Source organism: Scleropages formosus, unplaced genomic scaffold (assembly GCF_900964775.1).
Source record: "Scleropages formosus unplaced genomic scaffold, fSclFor1.1, whole genome shotgun sequence".
Taxonomy (NCBI): domain Eukaryota; kingdom Metazoa; phylum Chordata; class Actinopteri; order Osteoglossiformes; family Osteoglossidae; genus Scleropages; species Scleropages formosus.
Window position 1 is genome coordinate 45076 of NW_021641055.1, and position 23628 is coordinate 68703.

The 23628-nt window shown below is 45.6% G+C and overlaps 1 pseudogene; it reads right to left on the minus strand.

Annotated features, from left to right (window-relative positions):
- Positions 1–59: 59 nt before the first annotated feature.
- Positions 60–21422, minus strand: LOC114909807 (plexin-B2-like; annotated as a pseudogene).
- Positions 21423–23628: the final 2206 nt, after the last annotated feature.

The window sequence follows — 23628 nt, forward strand, 5'->3', positions numbered from 1 at the left end:
AGTTATTCTCCACAGCCAAAAAAACAAAGTGAGGTAAAACTCATAGCCATTTAGTCCAATACCATTTTTGCAAGCATACATTACACAAAGAGTTGTGTAAAGAATTTGGGGAGTACATTTTTTTAAAAATGTCCACATTTCTGGAGCAAATAAAATTAGTAGAGAAATGGATCTGGAAGAGATGGATTTTGTGGAGTGACTCCCTAGATCTTGAGGGAGAGAAAAAAAGTTAATTCCACCATATTGATACACAGACAAAGAACCTTTAGACTTCTGATTTTGGACTTTTCCTGGCAGGACTATGAAGTGGCTAGAGTTGGAGAAGCATAAGAATCTGGCTGTGCTATTGAAAGTGATCATGTTCTTGAGGTATCTGGGAGCAAATCCACTGATGGGCTTGTAGGCAAGCACCAGAGATTTAAACTTGAACCCAGCAGCTACAGGAAGCCAACAGAGAACGACAAAGAACGATTCATGGGAATACCTTGGCAAGTCAAATACAATTCATGCAGGGGTTCTTGATCAGCTGGAGAGGCTCGCTGGTAGAGGCCAGAAGAGCAGACACAAGGGATATGCAGTAGTGTAGGTAGGATATTACAATGGCCTGGACCAGGAAGAAGCTGCATAGAGTGTGTTGTAAGCCAAATGTTTATTCAGCTGAAGTTGTGCAGGATGTATCTGCTGGACTAGGTTATGCCTTCAGTGAGCTGAAAGAAGAACATACTTGAGTCAGAGCTGGATATCATCGACATAGGACTGATGGGAGAGTCAATGAGACTCGATGACAGCCAAGGGAGAACATGTGGATAGAGAAGAGTAAGGGGCCCAGCACTGAGACCTGGGCAACAGCAGTCGAGAGAGACTAAAGGGTAGACAGGGAACCGCACCAAATCACCTGGTAAGAGCTACCTGATTCACAAGACTCAGTAAAATAATTGGTTAGCAATCATACATTTTACGGTACCAGTTTACTGAAGATTAGAAATGCAACAATTTACAAGCATTTAGTCAGAGAAAAACAGAACTAAGTATGTCATCGTCATCAGAAAGGATATGGCTCATACCGAAACAGGCTGGTGACAATGTGAAAGACTTCTAACATTTTTCAGAATGTCAGTATGACTCCTTTAAACTTTGAAGTAGACATTGGAAAAAGAGCCGAGAGCAACAACAGCTGTCGCAAAGATAATAATGATAAAGTAACAATAAAAAAGTGAGATCTAATCATGAATAGATACATCTACTCCACCGAAAATGAGAGATGGGGGTGTCCGCAGAGTGACAGAGGTGCCTCTTATGACAGTATGGTTAACTGCGATATGTGCTCTCCCATGCTGCAGTGCTGTTTTCTGCACAACCCCCTTGTACAGGGGATGAGGACAAGAAGGCCCAACAGGCAAGGAAATGAACACATTGGTCACTGGCGGTCCAATACACAGATTCCAGACCCTTAACTTTATATCTCACTTCAAAACAGAGGTCCCATCCTTCCCATCATTGAACAACTGGAGAACATTTATCAGGCACAAAAATATGACATATCAAAAACAAAAAATGTAAATATATAAGGCTTTCTGGGTAAAAAATGCACAATAAAAACTATAAACTTAATTCTTAATCTTATTCTAATATTCTGTACTATTCTTAAACTTTTTTTATACTGGAAGAAATTGAACATTTAACTGAACAACAACAACTAACAACAGCTGAACAGATAAAGCCTGCGATTAAGGAAGGGCTTATTTCAAAGGCCGGGCTGCAATGGTCACATGTCTCATCATTGAGAACGTCTGGTGTGGTGTCTCCTGCAGATCCCTCGGCCCCTTGGCACGTGTTGTATGATCTGGACCAGCACAGGGAGGGGGATCGACTTTGAGAACCGTTAGGGAATTGTGACACCGTTTCAGACACAACAAACATTTAAGATGGGGGGGGGGAGCTTCCTCGGAACAGCCCCATTCCTTCCCTTCCCCACGTCTTTGCTATTCCACTCAGGACTCAGGCCATATGAAATAAACTCCGCTTTAATTTCTGGCCCCACAGTACCAAAACCGGCCCCCACCCTCCTACAGAGGTTAGGGGTCTGTCACTTTGTTCTCCAGTACAGCCACTATCTGCTGCAGTCTCAGAGCAAGCTGTTTATTCTGGGCAGCGGGGTCCTCGTCAAAGGAGGTGATGATCTGGAAGGAAGGCAAGAACAGATTCCGTTAGAGAAGATGCACAGCGTCGTGTTCGATCTCAGATCCTTGTGTTCATATGTGTCTGACAGGAAAGGGAGAGTGAGTCACATACCACATCATAGTACTTGTTTGCATACTGGTACAGCTGATGCAGAGCCACCTGGGTGCTGAGTTTGCCTGTGTGAGACTGCGAGACAAAGAACAACTTGAAGTAAGGAACTTCTAGGACTGACCAAAACCAGCCGAAGCAGCCATATCTACACCCCCTTTGAAGGTAAGATCTTCTGGCTCCTCACTGTGTCCACATAAGACATAACATCACAACCTCACAGAAGTATCTATTCTGCACTTACGTGAGCGATGAACATCGGTGCATCAAGTGGATAGTAACAAACTAGGTTTACTTAATTACATGTCTACAGCCATGTCTCCTTCTCTTAATGTAACGCACAAATTGTATTTTTGCTGAGATGTATGTCACTTTGGAGAAAAGCGTCTGCTAAATGAATAAATGTAAATGTAAGTACAAGGGCAATAGTGGAAGACTCACTCACCCGTGACACCTTCGCTAAGTGGGTGTTCATATGCTGGTTGCTGACGGGCACCATCTCCCTGATGCCCTTGTAGTAACTATGGACAAATACAAGCCGAGACAGGTCATCTTGATTAAAGGCAAAGGGATTTTTGCAGATGGTAGGAAATGGTGAGATTACCAAGTGGTAGCCCTGACAGTACTTACTCCTCCACCATTTTCTTGTATGTGGAGATTTCCTTTGCATAGAGTAATTTGTGATTCGGGGAATCCTGTAAGGAATAAAGCCAAAGGAAAATGGTTACAGAGGGATCATGGGCTGGAAAAAAAAATGAAGTCCTGGCTCATGGATCCTTCCCTTTGCTTAACATCAACAATGGCATAATGTCAAGGCACTCCCAGGCTCACCCTGCTCAACTTGCGCTCGCTCTTGGTGCAGGCATCCATGAAGGTCTGGACAATAACAAACAAGGAGGCGTCCACCACTTCGTTCACGTGAATGTCGAAGATGAAGTGGGGGTTCCTCAGGATGTTCACCCAGAACCTCAAAGGCAAGCTGTGGAGACACAAGCCTTTTCAAGAAACACACACTAGCACTCACACTCATTCCATGCAAATATAACTGTGGCCTCATCTTTAACCCTGTTTCTGCATGTTATTCCTGTTCTCAGCTCTCATATGTCCCAATGAATACTCCCACAATTAATCAGAGTTAGAATCTGGCTGCAATTCACTTTGCCTTATCAACTGAGTACCGAGGCACACGATACAGGGATCATACAAATGCATTATTATGTTGCAGATTAATTTTAAAAATGCAGAAAATAGACACTTCTTCCCCCACATTTATTTAAGAGTTGAGGCATCTGAGCCAAATAAGTTTGGAATTCATCTCTGATTTAATACCCAGAGAGATGTTCCAAACAAATGAACAGAAAGAAGTGGATTTAATAAATTAGCAGGGGACATAATTATGCTGTCTGTTCAGCATGTAATAGTACACAAATTCATCAGTAAGCCAAAAGTGTTGTAATTACACTGTTCATCACTCATTCTCACAATACCAACACTTCTAGTCTATGCTGCCAGAAGAACCTGTCAATCAAAGATAAATGTATATGACGCAGATGGTTTACTGCGGTATAAATTCCACATCAACGTATCCAGTGTGTACGGAGCTCTCAGTAGGAATTTTAAAGGAAAAATACAGTGTCAAGCACGCACACGCGCACACACTGTCTGAAGCTGCTCGTCCCGAGCAGGGTTGCGGCGAGCCGGAGTCTAATCCGGCAACACAGGGCGCAGGGCTGGAGGGGACACACCCAAGACGGGATGCCAGTCTGTCGCAAGAAACCCCAAGCAGTACCCCCATGCCCTTGTGCCTCCCCTCACCGTGAAGCATTTGTCTCTGAAAACTGACAGCTCCAGCGCTGCTTTCTCGGGAATTCTCTCTGCCAGAGACGGCAAGAGCACTCTACCTGCTGGTCTTCCACATGTCAATGGTCTGGTCATCCACGTTGTCGTGCTTCTGTGCCTGTTCGTCCAGGAAGTCAAAAAAGTACTTGACTGCTGGGGGCCCAACGGATGAACAGAGGACACTGTGGAAGAAGTCGTCCACAAACTGTTGTAGAGTGCCCTGAAACAAACACATTTGCGCATATGTAAGCAAGTCCAGGTGAGGAGGAGCCATTTTCAAAAGCATAGCAATCCTGTATTTCTGTCATGAAATCTGATAAATATATTGTAATGACCTGCGTTACAGTTTTGAGGGGGAAATATGCTTATTGTCATGGGTTAGCGTTTGGTGACGTGCGGGGGATATAAGGGGCTGATTGCGTCTGCCAGGGGAGAAAGAGGAGTGAGCCTGGGGGTGCTAAGCAGGGTGGGAAGGCTGGCGAGACACGCAGGTCCTGGAGGAAATGGGGTCCCTGGTGCCGGTGTTCAATAAAATGTTCGAGATGAACGGTACCTCTGCGTCCTTCTTCGCCCCAACCAAGCCCACGGCGCTGCGTGCCACAATATGATATCCAAATACTAATCCAAATATTTCACTTTGCATTCCAAATACAGATTTTATTATTAGAACTATCTTTTACATATTCAGGGCTAGAATATAGAAGTATGATTGGATTCTTAGCAATGAACAACCAAATTGCTGCATATTAATGTGTTGTAGGCTTCACCAGCCCAGTGTATTTAGCATTCTAACTGCAGCAGGCTATTAACAAACCAACCTTGACAGACAGCAACCGCATCAAATAAAGCTCTGTGATGGCTTTGGTCATCGACTTGTCCTTCATGTTGCCCTTCTTGGATTTGACCTCATCCACCTCCTCTGCTGGCCGCACCAGGTGGAACACCTTGTCCTCTTCAAGCAGAGCATTTCCTGAAGGAGTAGGTAGAGTAGGGTTGTCAGCAAGACCATGGGAACACTACGGAAGGCAAGAAGTAGTACAGGAGCACCACTCACTCTCTTCATGACTGTCCTGGTGCTGGTCATAAGACTGCAGAGGATGCAGGACCCTAGACAGGACGAGAGTGGCGTTGTCTCGCACCTGAAACACAAGAACTATGTTCAGCCCGAGCTGGATACAGTCTGACAGATTTCAGGTCTGGAGCAGACACGACACAGACATTTGGTCACCACGTAAGGGGCAAGCCGTGACTCAACCTGTACCGTTAGAATCGATGCGTCCATTTCTTAAGATGTAACTCACGTCATAGTCGGCCAAAGTGTTCATGCGCTTCCATCTGCCCTCCTTTTGCGATGTCAAGTCAAGGTCCGACAGAATCTGCCCAGCAGATTCTACAGAGCAGAAAGACTATTTCAACATTCATTTTATATCCCAATCATATGCAGACTGGTGCAATCCAAGCAAGGAAACCCTTGCCTATAAAACAGAAATAATGTCATACCTACTTCAGTAATAAACAGTTCATGTCATGAATCGTTATATTATGCAACTGTGCTCCAGCTCAGTTGGTCCTTACCGAGAGTGACGCTTTCCACCTTGGGCCTCTGAGAATAGGGCACATTTTTGTACACTTGCTCAAGGATCTTCTCCTTCACTTGGGAGATGGTGTCACAGTTGAGTACCTTGACCAAAGTGACACCTGGCCCTTCCCCGTGAACGAGGACCTGCAGAGTCTAAGGCGAAAAGGGCGGTTAGCACTTGGCCTTCTGTGCATGCATCCAGTTCCCACACTGTAGATTTAACGTGCATCTTCAAAAACTGTCATAGATCACAAGGATTCTGCTGATCACGAAAGTGTCCACCGGTATTGTCTTCTTCCCATTTCTTGGAGTTCATTTAGCACCACAGATAATCCTTTCAAAATGAAGCATTCATACCCCAAGAGACCGCCGACGTGTGATCGGGTTCAGCCTACATAATACTCACCAGCGTACAGTACTCCACGTCGTCCCCCAGCAGGTCAGCGTCATTCAGCGTGTACTTGGCCTTTTTCATGACAGCATCCACTGGGCCTTTCTCCACTTGGTGTTTGACGGCTTTGAACAGCTTGTACAAAGGCTCTCCTGCCGAGTCCTGCCCGCACAAGAATTCACCATCAAGCTTCTTTCAGAACAAAACCGTTCCCTGTCACTAAAGCAAAAACCTTCATTTTGTTCAAACAAAGATCTGAACCAGTAGAAAATAAGATTAATCCACAGAGTGGAATCAAATGAGATTAATTTTGTGTCACAAAAGATGATACCTTCAAGAACTGATAGAGACAGATAGACATCCAGTTGCACAGCATTTTCTCCACCACCGTCTCTGACCTACAAGTAAGGGGCAGAGAAATTACTTTTTTTAAAGTGGGCAGGGGAAGATCACATTATTTACAAAAAAAAAAAAGGGCCGTTCTGAGACACCTTAAAGATACGCTGGTCTTATACACCTCACCTGTGCAGCATGAGCTTGGGGTTCTTGCTCCGGGCATATTGTTCCATGAGTTCTAACAGGAGTGTCCTCATGATGTCTGTGTAGTAGTCCAACTTGCTGTGAAGCGCCACCGTCAGCAGGGAGGCAAAGTAGCCCTTTGACCGGGCATTGAAGTCAGGATGCCCCTCTAAGGTGCGGATGAACTGACAAAGGCACGATCTGCTATACACCTCATATATCATTCTAAATTGTGTGCTATACAAGCTGGAAAACACATAAAATCCATTAACTTTTATGCTGTGAAAGCCAGTCTGATGATTGTGATCACACACAGGCTGAAATCACTTATCCCAACAGGGGTCACGGCAAACCGGAGCCTAACCCGGCAAGGCTGGAGGGGGAGGGGACATACCCAGGACGGGACGCCAGTCCATCGCAAGGCACCCCGAGCCCCCTCTCTTTCAAACACAGGGGAAACGTATGAACTCCACACAGACATTTGAATTTGAACTCGCACATAAACCCACAGCCCAGGAGTCACCCATTGAATGACAAGAGCACACTCGAACCCCAGACCTGCCAGAGAGCGGGACCTGGCCAAGGCCGCTGTGCCACTGCACTCCCCAGTGATGATTGTGAGGATTGTATTAATTTCACATTAAAAAAGAACTGGAGCAGCAAAGAACAGATGGGAAAAGACACAAATATGCAGTTTTTAGGCACTTGTGACAATAAGGAAAGGTTTTGGGAGCTGCACTGATGTCAGGACCTACACTGAGAAGGAAAGGCTTGCTATTCAGCAGGTTGAGGAACTGGTTGAGGGCCTGCGTCACTGTGGCCCTCCTCGCCTCAGGAATGTCCAGCTTGCCAGTGATCATCACGTCACTGGCGCTGTTCTTGAAAGGCAGGAAGAAAACGCGGTCTGTGTAGGTCTTGTAGTCCAGGAAGGGGATACAGGGTTCACTGAGGTCACCGGTGTGGTCCTCCATTTCAATCATGAGCTCTGAAAAGGGTTAGGAATAAAACTTTACATGCGCTATACAGGGGATTGTGCAACTGTAGATTAAAGGGCTCTTGCAAGTGGTAAGAGCCAGAGTAAAGACTGCAGATGAGCAGATTATTAGTTAGTTATGGAAAAGACCTGTGAACTCCTTCTTGCAGCGGTCACGAACGCTCCCCTCCAGGTTCTCGAGCTGCTGCCTCAGTTTCTCATATTCTCTCTCAGCTTGCTTCCTGTGCACACGCATGGAAATGATCAAATTACAAAATTGCCTCAAAAGAAGAAGCAATAAAATTCATACACTGAGTAACGGTGTTATGTAACTCCCTACCCACAGATTTATCTTTATTTTTTTTTAAAGAAAACTCAGGATGTGTGATAACTTATGTTCTCTCAGTTGACATTACATTTACATTTATTCATGTAGTAGACGCTTTTGTCCAAAGCGACATACATCAGCAAAAGTACAATTTATGCATTGCATTGAGAGAAGGAGACATAGCTGCAGACATGAAAGTCTCAAGCAAACCTAGTTTGTTACCTACCACTTGCTGCACCGAGGTTCATCATTCGAATAGGTGCATAAAACACAGGACAGACAAATCCCGATACCCTCCCACCATTTTTTTTTTAAATATTATAAGATATGACCCAGAACCGAGAATCTCCAAGCTTTACCTTTCGTGCGCGGGACCACCAAGCGAGCAGAAGTAGACAAGCGAAGGGGCCTGGCTGGGGTGTAGCAGTTGAAGGGCATACGAGCAGCAATGTTCCAAATTTGGAATTCATGCTCTGAGGTTTAAAACAAAGTCACTTACCTGTAGCAGCACACTGAGGCTATGATTATGATGATCCCCACCATCGGGGCAATCACTTCAGGAATTATGATGTCCAGGGGAGATGTCCAGGATGCCTCAGTCTTCTTTTCATACTCCACTGAGCCTACAATCCACTGCCCATGGCCGAACTTAATCTGAAGGAAGCAGAAACGATACAGTTGGAGCAGAATTAAACCATAGGCATTCAGGCAACTCCACTAAAGCTGTAGTTTTATTTAGCAACTTCAGTAAAGCTGAGTAGCCTTTTCTCCTCTTCAAGCTTCAATTCAGGAATCCTTCTCTGCACAGCACAGTGCCTTACCTTAAGTTCCAGCAAATCTGCCTTTGTGTCTCTCTTGGGCCTCTTGAAGCAAGATGTTGGTTGGGTCCAGTCCAGGAAGAGCTTGTCATTCTGTAAGATGCTGACCCCACAAGAGACGTCTCCCACAAAGGCTTCTGCTTCTTGGGCTGTCATTGCTTTGGCGAAACCTTTACCCTTGGGTGCGAGAGACAAGAAGATGGCTTAGCCACACTGTTCTGTGTGAACTGCAAAAGCTCTAATACTGAGAAAGAGAATTTATTGTATTTCAGAAGTACTGTATCAATTGGATTTCATCAAGAAAACTGGGGACATTACATCACCTGTAACCGTTGCTTTTCTCAGCTGTAATTTTACATGTTAAAACAGACAACAAAAACAGTATGCAAACGTTTGGTGAATATAAAACAATTTTGCAGGAATTACTCCTGAATAATGCCAACAGAAGATTATATTTACAGTTACAGATATGATGCTGTTCTCTGAAACAATCCTTTTTTGGTTCTCTTCAAACGTAGGATCCGGGTGGTAGTCAAAAGGCTTGAGCTCAAGCTCAATGTTGTCCATGACGATGTAGGTCCTGAGAGACGCTATCCCATCGGTCACGTTCACCGTCGGGGAGGAGAACTGCATTACTGCGTCATTTTCGCCTTTTACCTCCACTTCAGACTGCAAGGGAAGGATCAGACTGAGAGAGAGACACCAGAGTAGAGTCCATGGCTCCTACCTGACCCACAACAAATGTATACACACACATTAAAATACTGGTGGAATGCTGGTGCTATAGGTGCTCCATTACTTAAAACCCCTACTGTTCCAAAAAGCAGAGAAGACAGGCACTGCACACTGGGAGTGGTCTTCTGGTAAGAAGCCTTTCATCGGACACAAACCTTCAGTGGACTGGTGACGCCTGACTGCTCGCTGGAGGGCACCACTTTCACGGCAGCGTTCTGGACGAGGTCAAACCCGGTGCCGACGATAAAAATGATCCGCCCCCCACTGAAATTAGCACAACACTAATGTCACCCTAACTCTGTACAATATGATCAATAAACACCAGCTTTCTTCTCAAGGATTTGACACGTATATGAATATAGCACGTGCATGTTTAACTCCGTAGGTAAGGATAGGAAGTCGAACCCAAAGCAACCATTGTCTCATATGGAGCTGGCACAAAGCAAGGAGATGAGCTAAGGTGAGAAAATGCCAACAATGCCTGTTTGCAAAAGTGCAGGTGACCGGGTGCTCTGCTGTACCTGGTGGACATGGAGTACTTCTCTTCCTGGTGCACGCAGGGCCCTCCGGCCACTCTGATGCTCTCTATGTCCTCTTTCACGATACCCAGGTTGGAGCCTTTGACGGTCACTGAAATCCCCCCAGGGGGGTGTGGCGGCACAGTGGGTTGGACAGCAGTCCTGCTCTCCGGTGGGTCTGGGGTTCGAGTCCTGCTTGGGGTGCCTTGCGGCGGACTGGCGTCCCGTCCTGGGTCTGTCCCCTTCCCCCTCTGGCCTTACGCCCTGTGTTGCCGGGTAGGCTCCGGTTCCCCGTGACCCCGTAAGGGACAAGCGGTTCTGAAAATGTGTGTGTGTGTGTGTGTGTGTGTGTGTGTGAAATCCCCCCTTTCAGAGGCCCATACCGAGGTATGATCTGAAAAAAGAGCATTTCCTCTTCAGATACATACTTACAATGTACAGACAGGTTATCTGCATTTTGTAACGATTAGAGAGCCCGTGGGGGGGGGGAAATGTTTGCCAGAGTTTATCCCTTCTTGTTATTACTTTCGGTAGAAAAACGATAAGGTAAATTGGTGTATTTGTGAGATGTTTGTTTTGTACGTGCATTTTTCGTGAGGGAAAAAGTCATTCATTCTAATAAAACCATTACCATCCTGCTCCAAAGGGACAGGTGTGTCACTAATAGAAATAACTAGATTACTTTTGCCTTCGTAGAAGTAAGCCAATGCCAGCATTAGGATTGCCAAAAGTATTTTTTTTTTTTTTTTTTTGTTAACAAATCGGATATAGAATAGTATTTATGGTAGGAGATTAGACACCAAGTGAACTGTTAGACATGAGATCTGGCAGTTTTTAGCTATGACCAAAAGGACATTTATTAATTTGCTTGGATAGATAAAAGAACAGGAGGTAATAAATGTGCTATTTTTTGTATGATACAGAGAAAACATGGTGCAGCGTCTCCAGAAACTCACATCAGTGATTTCAGGGTTAGGACAGTCCCTCCTCCGCTCACCACTCGGACACCTTTTCCGATACTCGCAGGACTTGGTTTTATCGCACCACACACAACTGTAGATGGGGTCTGCACTCTTGCACAGGCTGCAGTCTTCACGGCCCACTGCACAGTTGTATAGCGTCACTGCAGGTGAGGGGTGGACACCACCATCAGCACACCGCACACGACACCAATTTCCATTCATTTTTTGACGACTTCCATGCGCAAGGTCACTTAACTGAACAGTCAGTTATAAGAATCAGTTCAACTCATTGTTTTTACCATCCCCTGTGCGCACGGCTGCAGTCCGAACAGTCCACGTCTGACTGTCAGGCCTACCGTTTAGTTTGCTGTTAATCTTCTTATGTGTCTTTCTGTCCTTGATGTAGAAGAGCACGTCAACTGTTCGCGCTTCGTCATAGGCAAACTGGTCCCGGGAACGAAGAAAAAGCAACATTAACATTCGGTGCTTGCAAACTGCAAAAATTCCGAGAGGTCTTGATATTACGATGATCTATTATCCAGGCATCAACGCTTACATTACCATTTAGACATTTACACGCAGGCCAGCTGGTAGCATACTGGTTAGCGCTGCTGTTTTTGGACCCAAAGGTTGCAGGTTTGAATCCCACCTGTAGTACCCCAGTGAAAGGTACTTACCCTGAGTAAAGAGCAGTAGTTACTTAAACATTTACCATTATAGTTATTTAAATGTTAGTCATAAACACCATTTAGCTGCTTACACTGATTGTACCCATTGATACAGTTGGGCAGTTTTACTGGAACAATTAAGTAGCTTGCTCACAGGTTCTACAACAGCAGGAGGTGAGATTTGAACCTGGGTCTTTAAGGCTCAGCTATGAGCCCTGCGCATCTGCTGCTAGCACATTGGGCATCCACATGTGACTGAAAGTCTTCCATCAGAAATAGTTCACCACTGTGTGAGTAAACAATTCTTTAACTGACAGATATTGAAAAACAGGAGAGCCAAGCAGCACCCAAGCACATTAACCCAAAACATCTGCTGTGTTCATAAGGGGCTGCTACAATATCAAACTACTTTGGTACAACCTTTTTTGCCACAAAAGCCACCGAGTGAGCAGGAGACCAGGCCCTGAGGGACAGCTGGTGCACTTACTGGCAACTCAGCTCCGCTCCCTCCTCTTTCCCTCCCATACAGGCAAGAGAAGGAAGGTGTTCTGGGGCACGTTGTGCAGTACAATACATCCCTGGCTGCAGGACACTGTTCGCGAAGGAAAAGCTGCAACAGCTGGGACTCACACACTTGGTGGTTGCTTTGCGCTTTCATCTATGCATGTCGAACCCTTATCCAGACACCTAGGAGATGAGCTCGGAAGCTGCTCCACAGGCTACTCCGTGGTATTCCACAGCGCTAGTGTGGCCCTCTGCCCCCCTGTCAGCATAGCGCAAGCGAAGGTGCGGGCAACAGAGCCGCTCAGAACACCAAGGCAATGAAATTCAGTCCAACACTGACCTTGTGTCCCTTTAAACTGTAGTCTGAATCTTTTATAGTGACCATTTCCTCAGTGGGCACCATCAGCTCGGTGCCAGTCTTGAATTCTCTGCCCTGGAAGAGATAAGGTAGACAAACAGTGTAACCCAGAATCCACTATAATCTTCAAGGCAATCTCTACTTTTAAAAAAAAAAAAAAAAAAAAAAAGGCAACGATAAATTATTTTATTACTTATCACAGTCAACAGGTAGATATGAAGAAAAATCTTTCACCTTATAAACACAGAGGTTTTTTCCAGTGAACTCGATGGAGGTTTCGTAACCCACAGGAATGAGAGACAGAGTTGGATTCTCAAATACTGGGCACTTACCTCCCTGCGAATGTCAAACACGGGGCATTTTTTCATTTTTAAGACACCTGGCACAAGGCAGACAGGAATAGGTGAGACGTGCTGCTGCTGCCTCATTTCTTACTTCTTTATGTTTGATAATGTGATCACCCACGGAGTCATCGCTGTCATCGCAGATGAATTCCTGAGTGTTCCACTGGCAGCTCCACTCGCTGTCCACACACGACATGCACCTGTTAGCAAACGCAAACAACCAAGGCACCAGGGTGAGAACATTAATACTGTCTTGACTGATCTTCTCCTTCCCAAAACCTGTAGCATTAACAGAGACCAGTCATCCGGATTTACATTTTCATTTATTCATTTAACTGACGCTTTTCTCCGAAGCAACTTACAACGGTACGGTACTTACAGCTATTTACAATTTATACAGCTGGGTAATTTTATTGGAGCAATTACCTTGCTCAAGGGTATTACAGGAGTGTAACAGGTGAGATCTGAACCGGTACTGAACCTTTGGATCCAAAGGCAGCAGCTCTAAAGTCAACGCTATCAGCTGCCCCGTAAAATGGATACAGGGATGGATGGATGAACGAACGGGTGGCACAATGAGTAGCACTGCTGTCTCACAGTGCCTGGGTGGTGCGAGAGGGTGTGAGTTCAATCCCCACTCAGCCTGTGTGGAGTTTGCATGTTCTCCTTGTGTCTGCATGGGTTTCCTCCCACAGTCCAAAGACATGCTGTTCAGGTTCCTCCATAGTGTGTGAGTGACAGAAGAAGAGAGAGTGTGTTTCACTGATGTATGGATGAGTGAGCCCTTGTAAGTAGTGTACCTAGCAGTGTAAGTCACTTTGGTGTCCAAAGTGTGTGGACTTGTAACACCACCTAGAGTTCAGTGGCAGTTGCTCTGGAGACAAGTGTCTGCTAAGTAAATATAATGGATGGATATATATATAGATGTTTGTAGATATTCCAAGAATCCCCTCAAGAACAATTCTTGCCCATGCAGTCAAAGTGAAAGACAAAAGCAGAGACTGATTTCGAAGAAGTGCCTTAGGCAGGCACATCATGACATTATGCTGTAATGGGCACCCGCCCCACCCTGACGCCGCCACTCACGGTGTGTTCTCCGCCTGCCTCGCGGCTGCGCTGCAGTTATAAAAGGTGAAGTAGCTGGACGCCAACTCCACCTCGTCATTCACAAAGATCTTCACGGCCACTTGGACAAAATCTGAAGGCACACGGGTTAGCAAAGGGTTACGTCGCCTGCCGGCAAGACCTCTCCGGGAAAGGTGTTTAAAAGCTACAATGACTTTGCTCACCATTGCACCATGGCACACAGCTGGGAAACTCACCTTTATTTTTGGGAGTGACAGGAATCTCGGTGACTTTCGGCAGATCACAAGTGACCTTTGAGTCGTCCATTTTCGCTTCACTTTCAAAATTGCCAAAAATGCATTTCAGACTGTCATCCCCTCCAATGCTGGGGAGAGAAGCCACGTTGATGTCAACCTGCAAATAAAGCACACAGATCAAGGACCTCTGACATGCACACACTATGTGATCCAAGATCAAACTGAATATGGAGACAATACTGAAATAAAAGACATTACACACTGTAAACAGCGCTATTCTGAACAGCTCTACAAACAGTGTCATAGCACAGTTAGTCAATAAAGCATCCAAGTTTGTGGGAGTAAAGTTTACATTAACATAACTATTAAATAGCTCAAAAATCATCTGAACAGCCGGAACTGCGGAATTTATGAATTTCAACGTCAAATGAATCAAGTTAAATGATTAGCAACACTTTTAATTGTGAATCTCCCTGAAGTGTTTGCATATTTCTTACAAAAGAGGAAACATATCAACAACCTAAAACGGGGAAAACTGTACTTTACAAACCTCCAGTTAATGTAAATTCAGGTACGTATACAAGTAACCACATCCTAAAAAACTGCAGTCGCCGTAACCTTCGACTTTATTTTAAAGTGTTAGAAAGATGGTGTGTGTGTGTGTGTGTGTGTGTGTGTGTGTGTGTGTGTGTGTCTCTCCCATGTGCACTGGATGAACGACATGATGCAAATTCTAAAACTGGAAATGATAAGATACTCATTGTGGGGTTCTTCTGCAGAATTTTCCAGTATCTGGCAATGTCTCTTCTCCTATGTTGAAAACATGCCCTTTGGTAAAATCTGGGCAAGGGTCTAAAGTGTATGTTCCTTGGCGTAGGAGATACAGGCAAAGTCAACCTCTCATACCTTCTGCATCTTCTTGCAGCTCAGATTTGGTGGCTGGAAAGATGTTATTTCCACACACTGGTTCTGAGGACTCCACAGCCAGTGCTTCTCCTCTTCTGCCTTCCTGCAGTCAGACTTCCTGGTGCACCTGCAGCAGAAAGGATACCCATGAGCCACCCACTCTGTACGAACCACTTCCAAAGCCTTCCGTCTACACAGCTCCAACAGTGTGGATTCCAAGACCTTCTCAATATTGCTTTTAACTATGAGGTGAAGATGTAAGTAGACAGACAGAATCTTTGGCAGGGAACCTTTGGAATTTAACAACTCTGCCCAACTACTTGTCCAGGCCATGGTGACATCTTGTCTGGATACGGCAACTCTCTCCTGTCTGGCCTTCCTGCTACTGCCACCAAACCTCTACAGCTGATACAAAATGCTGCTGCGCGAGTTGTGTTTGTCTTGCCGAAGCGTTCCCATGTATCTCCTCTACTCGTTTCTCTGCACTGGCTTCCTATAGCTGCCCACATCAAATTCAAGACCCTGGTTATTGACTACAAATGCATCAATAGAACTGCTCCCAGGTATCTACAAGACTTGATCATCTGCTACACGCCAACCAGACTTCTACGCTCTTCCACATCTGCCAGCTTGGTGCTCCCACGCGCGAAAGGTAAAGCGAGGTGGTTCTCAGTTCTGGCTCCGTTGTGGTGGAATGACCTCCCCCTCTCGCTCAGAACTGCTGAATCTCTGTCCACATTTAAAAAGGGTCTTAAAACTCATCTCTTCCAGACTCACTTCACCCATGATGTCTTAAGTTCATGTAAGGCATAATTGTTCATGATCATGCTCGGATCAATCCTTTACAGAGCCACTGCAATGTAACATAAATGTTTATATGCATCTCAAAAAAAAAAGAAAGGTGACTAGAAATCGGCAATATTCTGGTAAAGTTTTATGCAGCTACTTATGTGATGAAGGCCGGTGCATATGGTGAAAGAAACAAACTGTACTTAAGAGTCAATGTTCATCAGTCTTTTAATAGACGTCGTCACACATTTTACATGACCATATCCTTATTGAGGGGGCGTGGTGGTGCAGTGGGTTTGACCGGGTCATGCTCTCCAGCGGGTCTGGGGTTCGAGTCCCACTTGGGGTGCCTTGCGGCGGGTGTGTGTCTCCCGCCCTCCAGCCATATGCCCTGTGCTACTGGGTTAGGCTCTGGCTCCCTGCAACCCCGCATGGGATAAGTGGTTTCAGATGATGTGTACAATGTGATGATATCTTTATTGAACAAACAGTTGAAAAAAATCAGTCACTGATGGAAATAAAAAAAAGTGAAAAATATTTTGTATCGAGTGGAACATCCTTTATTGGCAATAAGTTCAAACATTAGACCTTTACAACAGTAGGGAAGAATTTTGGCCCATTGCACTACAGGAAATGTTTGAGTTCATCTATATTTTTGGCCTGCATAAGCAGCCTGCTTGAGATCACACCACAGCATTTCAGAGGGATTGAGGTCAGGACTCTCTTCTGATCATTCTAAAATATGGAACTGCTTCTGTCCGAGCCAATCCGTTACTGATTTACTCCTGCGTTTCGGATCACAGCCATGACCAAACTTCTTTTGTGTTTCAGATCAGGGGTTTTCAATCTTTTTTAATCCCGAGGACCCCCAAATATGATGATTCTGTGCAAGGGACCCCCTTGCCTAAATTATAAAGGCAACTATATATTTTTATGTGTAAAGACTTTTATATAATGTAAAGACATATTACAATTCACATTACAATAAATGCACATCTGAAATGCTGTTTCAGTAATTTTCTTTTATTTGGCAACTCGCTGCAGCCAAAAGTCTCTTTCACTCTCTCTCACTCATACACACAGCCTGAAACAGCTTGCCCAAAATGGGGTCGTGGCAAACCAGAGCCTAACCCAGCAACACAGGGTGCAAGGCTGGAGGGGAAAGGGACACTGCCAGGATGGGACTCCAGTCAGTTGGAAGGCACCCCAAGCGGGACTCAAACCCCAGACCCACCAGAGAGCGAGACCCAGCCAAACACGCTGCACCACCACATCCTCCAGCAGGGAATGCATTTATTGTAAATAGTTGCATTATGGGGAAAATGTGAATAAAGAGTGCAACCCTTGGGGGGACTTGAGGGGATAATAAAGGGGTGTCTCTGTTTGCCGAGGAGGGGGAAGCAAAAACAAACGAACCAAACCAAACCAACCTGGTGGCGCTAAGCAGGCTGGGACAGTCCTTTTGGGTATGTTGGTGTGGGGAAGACATGGGTCAGTTATATTCTTTGAAGCCAGAAAGGGGATTGTTATGGGAAAGACTTTGTCTTGACAATGTATTTTATGTAATGGTTGCTTTGTGATTTTGTTGACCAACTGTAGGAAAACAGTGTTGGATTTGTTTGATTGTGGATTTTAATGAATTGTTTTGGTTGTATGTATTATTGATAACTTTATTAAATAAAGTTTGAAAAAAAAAGCAGGCTGGGAAGGCGGGCTTGAGGTGCAGGTTTTTTTTTTTTTTAGTGTGTTAAAGGTTCTGCCATGCGTTTTTTTCTTTTCTCTCATATTTGTTGGACTTATTGATCTTATTGTTTTATTTAATTTTATTTTTGGCATGGCAGTTTTTTCAGGATTTATTTATTGAATAAAGATTTTAATTATCGGAAATGATGAATGGAGATATTAGTTCCTGTCGCTTTGGACAGTGTGTGGAGTCAGACACCTCTGGGTAAGCTGGTGACCCATTCTGATCCGTAAGAAAAAGAAAAAAAAAAAATAAAATGAGGTGCAGGTTCTTGAGGAAATGGGGCCCTCGGATCGCGAGCATCATTTCCCCATATGCCGGTGTTCTAGTAAAACGTTCTTCCTGAACGCTGCCTGCGCGTCCTTTTTCGCCCCATCCGAACCCAGAGCGCCGCGCGCCACAGTACTCGTTGGCCTGCACTTGTTGTAAAAGCTGCAAAGCAATATTGTTGGCCATGTCACCTATGCATCTGCTCACTGCGTTATTGTCTGACACAAGCACGCACTCTACTTTTCGTGCTGCACCCTCTCCCAATAACTCCCTGACAATGTCTTTAGTAGCTGGTAACAATAAGGCTTCGCCAGTCGTGCGCAGCTTCTCAGAACGCGCCACGTGCGCAAAAGTGCAAAATGTAAAGAGCGCAAAGCATTTTGGGATAAACACGTTACAAGGAATCACTCATAAATCACGAAACTATACGTAGATTACGTAAAAAATTATATTACTGTAATATTTTTTTCTGTCAAGTTTTCCGCGGACCCCCTAACTCCCTCTTCCGGACCCCAGTTTGAAAACCCCTTTTTTTAGATCACAGGATTGGCTACTGATGTGGGTATGCAGTGTTTGGCTTTCTCTAAAAATAATACTGTATACAGTTACCAGAAAAGGTCAGATTTGTTTCACCTGTCCACATAATGTTGTTCCAGCTGTGAACACCCGGCTGACCGCAAAGGTGAGATGGGCAGTAATGTCTTTCTGGAGAGCACTGCTTTCTTCCATGGTAACCTCCCACAAACACAGCTCTTGTTCAGTATTTTTCTTATGTAGGCTTGATCAGGCTATTGTATTTCAACTGAATTGTGCTGTGAAGAGCAGGTACTAAAAACCGTGTGTATTTTTTTTTTTTACGGCAGGGCAGGCCAAACTCACACCTCAGTCGACTGGAACACCCAATGCATTGACTGCAGACTCCAATTACCCTCTTTTCAGCATGTCATTACCCTAGAAGTTCACATACTTTTTCCATCAATGACTTTGATCAAACCATTTATTCAATTAAAATATGGATACGTGAAATGTGGCGTGTTGTTAAATAGGACTGTCTGCATTTATTATGCCTTAGACAAAGGAGCCATTCATGCAGAAAGCAGTAGGAGCAAACTGTTGTGTAGAAAGTAGTGAATATCTCACTGCTAACTGAGTGTGAACTGAGTGCTTACCTGCCCTCCAAGGCACACCAGCCACAGTAGGGATCCTTGAGGTCCATGCAAGACTTGCAGTCCTTCATCATATCACATTCCTCCACTGGTACCATTGAGATCTGACACAGAGCCAAGGATATCCAGCATCAAGCGTCTTACACAGAGTACAAATACAGTCCACTTCCCAAGACGGTACCTTTTTTCCTGTGGTGACGTACAGATGCCTGTGGTTTCTGTCGAATAGCAGGTGTTTGTTCACTGTCTCACCAGAGCTGGGTCCAGGGACAGTTCGGTACACCTCTGGTGTGCTGGACAGGTGTACCTGGAAGTTTACCTGTGTTCTAGTTTCACACCATTTTCTTTCCTATGAAAATGAGTTTGACCACACTGGTACCTGGGACTGCTCTCAGATACCGTACACCCTCTGCTGCTGTACTCACGTGGTACACCTTCCCATTGCTGGTTCCCAGAAAGGCCACCGTGTGCTCAGCCTCCACAGCAACGGCGACAGCCATGAGCAGGTCTCTGGTGGTGTGGACAGCTTGGGCAGCCAGCGCAAAGCCTGGTGTGCTGGCCAGCGGTGAAGGCAGGAAATCGGCACTACATTTGTACTTTGTCAGCGTGTCTTGCTGATGGGCACAGAGAGAGAAGTCTTTAACGTCAGCTTCCTCATACAATCACTTTGTCAAGTGTGCAAGAGGGGATACTCAGGTTTTCACTTTTAGAAAATTCTAATAAAGACAATAAACCTTAAGGTGAGCTATCCCATTTCACTGTTCCGACTTTACAGAACCTCAAGACACTTCTGAAAACATTGCTAATGTCATGTTTGAAACGGAGCGCTACTTACACGGACTGATACTGAACATAATAGATTTGCTGAGGTTGTGTACGGAGAATCAACAGCTACTTTGTTTCCAATTTTCCCATTTTTTGTATAGCAGGCACTGATGATTTCCATAATTCGTTGGTTGATATATCTCAGGGGGTACATGCAGAGCCCCGAACGGGGCTTGTCTTCATCGGTGCTGGACACTACGAACAGAATCTTGTCCTGCGACCGCACTTGGCCGTACTGACTGGATGCGCTCAGGTTTCGGGCCAGTTCCTCCCCAGGGGAGGAGACAAAGGCGGCCTGTGCCTTGTTGTACATGTTGTTGGGGCCACAGCTGAGCTGCAGTTCCATGTAGGAATAGTAATGGTGATCATCCTCACAAAGGCGGGAGATGAAGGTATAGTTTTTGTTATGTAGCCCCCCTCTTGTGCGGGTGAAGAGGAAGTAGATGAAGCCACTTTCCTTGAATGAGTAGCGAAAATTGTGCCTGTACTTCTTGACAAATGCGGTGACCTGAACAGCAGGAGCCTCAACAATGTCCTCAAACACATCCCAATTGCCAAAGTCCTGCAGGATGCGGGTGCTGATAAGCTTCATGTTGCCCTGGCTTCCGTAGCCTTTCCCCACGACAAACACATCAAATGTATCATTCTCTTTGGTGAAGGTTGACATCACTCCTACTACAGACACCGTCTCCTCACTGCTGACCACATAAGCCTTTTAACCCTTGCTGTCGTTATAGTAGATCAGGTGGTCAATGCTGCCGAGTTTCCGCAGGGAGCAGATGCCCTTGAAGAGGCTTCCACACACAATGAGCGAGCCGTTAGACGGGTGCACTAGCAACAGCTTGTTGGTGTTGTCTGTCATCTTGGCAGGACTGGATGGGGGGTGTGCAGTGGCGGCTGTCCCTCTTGGGACCAGTCTCTACTTTCTTCTCCTGCTTGAGCAAGGAGTCCAATTGGTAGATGGCATTGATGGCTCCCACATAGATGTGGCCTGTGAGGGGGTCCTGCACCACGTTATTGATGAGGGTGCTGGATGTGAACTCCTGGATGGATTCCGCACAGCAGACTATGGAGAGAGACAGCAGCAGAACTGCCAGAGTCCACCACGCCATTTCTGAAAGAGGACATTAAGTGCGAGACTGTTAGTCATCTCTCTATACAGTGAGACAAACGTGTAGACATGAACACATGCTTCACTGTCAGCTCTACACACTTTCACGAAATAGCAGGATCCGGTCTTTCGTTTTCACAATACATCTGTCATCAATATACCTGCTCACTGAACATCTGGCAATGATTTGCTTCACACAAATTTGTTAAAGCAGGCAGCAATTTTGTACTCCAATCTATTAAATGTACAGTTAATGCCTATAATTTCTACAGTTTTGCCACAAGTTTTCTGGTAAGAGCAGTCATTCCGAGTCCCACTCTCTCCACCAGCAGAAAGGAAAACTAAGGAGCAACGCCCAGGTCCTCATAAGTAATAAGTATAGATTTTTTTTTTTTTTAAATTAAGTTTAGCTTATGTTACTTGAACACAAGCACTGCAATACCGCAACAGTCGATCATCTGGTAACCGCGACGCCACTAAGTGACGAACGGGCGGGTAGCGGATTATTATATAGCGTGCATACGCTGGACAAAGGGATGATTCACGTCCCGGGCGGGACGGCACGAGATTTCATAATATTTTCGGGCCGCGGGGCAACTGAAACCGCGGGTAGCGGGGATCACTGTATATGAGTACACGTAGTATCAGAATAAGTGCAGCAAGCGGACACCGAAAAGATGTAAAATATACATACATACATACATACATACTGTATATATATATATATATTACTATCAGCAATTAGCTACTGTTTCCCTGAGGGGAACCTACTGTTGCTTATTGGATAACCCCTCCACGCCACGGGGCACTGCTCTGCTGAGTCTGAAAAGTACAGAGAAGCCCACTGTAGAATTCGGACCCAAACAGCTACACCGCTTCGCAGCAGGAGGAAATGAATAGTGGTTAGAAGTAACACATAGATTGATTGAAGCAGTTTTAAGAAGAGAGCCGCTCTAATCCTGCTCTGCTGGAATTTCCACAATTTAAGGAACACACATTTTTCAGTGCAAACGTCTTTTTTTCCTTTTTAAATAACGTACCACAGTCTAGCACACACTGCAGCGGCCCGACGCCGGACTCACGCGCTGGGATTTGAGGAATGCGAACGCAGCGGCTGTGTGTGCTTCACAAACTCTAGCGCAGGGGTGTCCAAACTACGGCCCGCGGGCCAACTGCGGCCCGCGGGTCAGTTTTTATTGGCCCGCAGCAAATTCTGAAAATATAATTGAATATGGCCCGCACATGGCGCTTGAGCTCAACTCTGTTGCACTTCTCAGTTTCAACACTAGATGGAGCCAGTCACAGAAAAGGTGCTTCTCCACTAAACACACACACACACACACACACACACACACACACACACACACACACACATTTTCAGAACCGCTTGTCCCATATGGGGTCACGGGGAACCGGAGCCTACCCGGCAACACAGGGCGTAAGGCCGGAGGGGGAGGGGACACACCCAGGACGGGACGCCAGTCCGTCGTAAGGCACCCCAAGCGGGACTCGAACCCCAGACTTACTGGAGAGCAGGGCTGTGGTCCAACCCACTGCGCCACCGCGCCCCCCTCTCTCCACTAAACAAAATTAAGCAAAGAAAAATATTTACCACGAGTCACCAGAAATGGCAGCACCGAAGAAACGCAAGATAGCAAGTGAGTGTAGAAGATTTCAAACACGGTGGGAAAATGAATATTTCTTTAAAGAAATCAACGGAAAGTGTGTCTGTTTGATTTGCAATGAAGATGTTGCCGTGATGAAAGAGTATAATGTCCGTCGGCACTATGAGACGAGAGTATAATGACTGATAGCCATCTCTGTGAAGTCCTTCGTGTCTCAACCACCAAACTTTCTCCTGACATCCCAGCCATCCTTCAATCCAAAGGACAGCATCACTGCTCCCACTGAGAGCAATGTTCTTCACATTATAGGTGAGTTAGAAATACACACAGTAATCATGTGTCAATATGTCACCTCTTGTGTGTGGCCCGGGCCTTTGCTTATTTTTCTGTATTTGGCCCTCACCAAAAAAACTTTGGACACCCCTGGTTTAGTGTATATTATTTTGTTTGTGTCACTGTCCTTCCAGCCAGTTTATTCTCTTATTATTACTCATGACCGCCAAACACTTCTGCAAATACGTGAAACAGTGCGATTAGACGCAATTCTTAGCGTTTATAGAGCTGAACTCGGTACCTTCGCTCTGCCGCGAACAATATCATGACCGCGTCCCACCTGAGACCACACAGAAGACGCGATCTCGGAAACGGGGCCGCAGAGCCGGCGTTCAGTTGAGAGCGAAATGCCGAGGGCTACGACCTCCGATGCCCAGCATTTTCCTGTCCAACGTTCAGTCTCTGGACAACAAACTGGACGATCTCAGAGGGCGACTTAAATTCCGAAGAGATTTACGGAACTGCTGCGTTTTCTGTTTTGCGGCTCACCGCCAGCACACCGGACCACGCGGTGCAGCCCGAGGGCTTCTCAATTTACCGCGCAGATCGGACTGATTCATCGGGGAAAAAGAGAGGAGGGGGTGTATGCTTTCTTATTAACAACGCATGGTGCACGAATGTGGAAGTGATTGCACAGAACTGCACTCTGGACCTTGAATACATCCTGATCAAATGCCGACCTCTGTACCTCCCCAGGGAGTTCTCGGCTGTG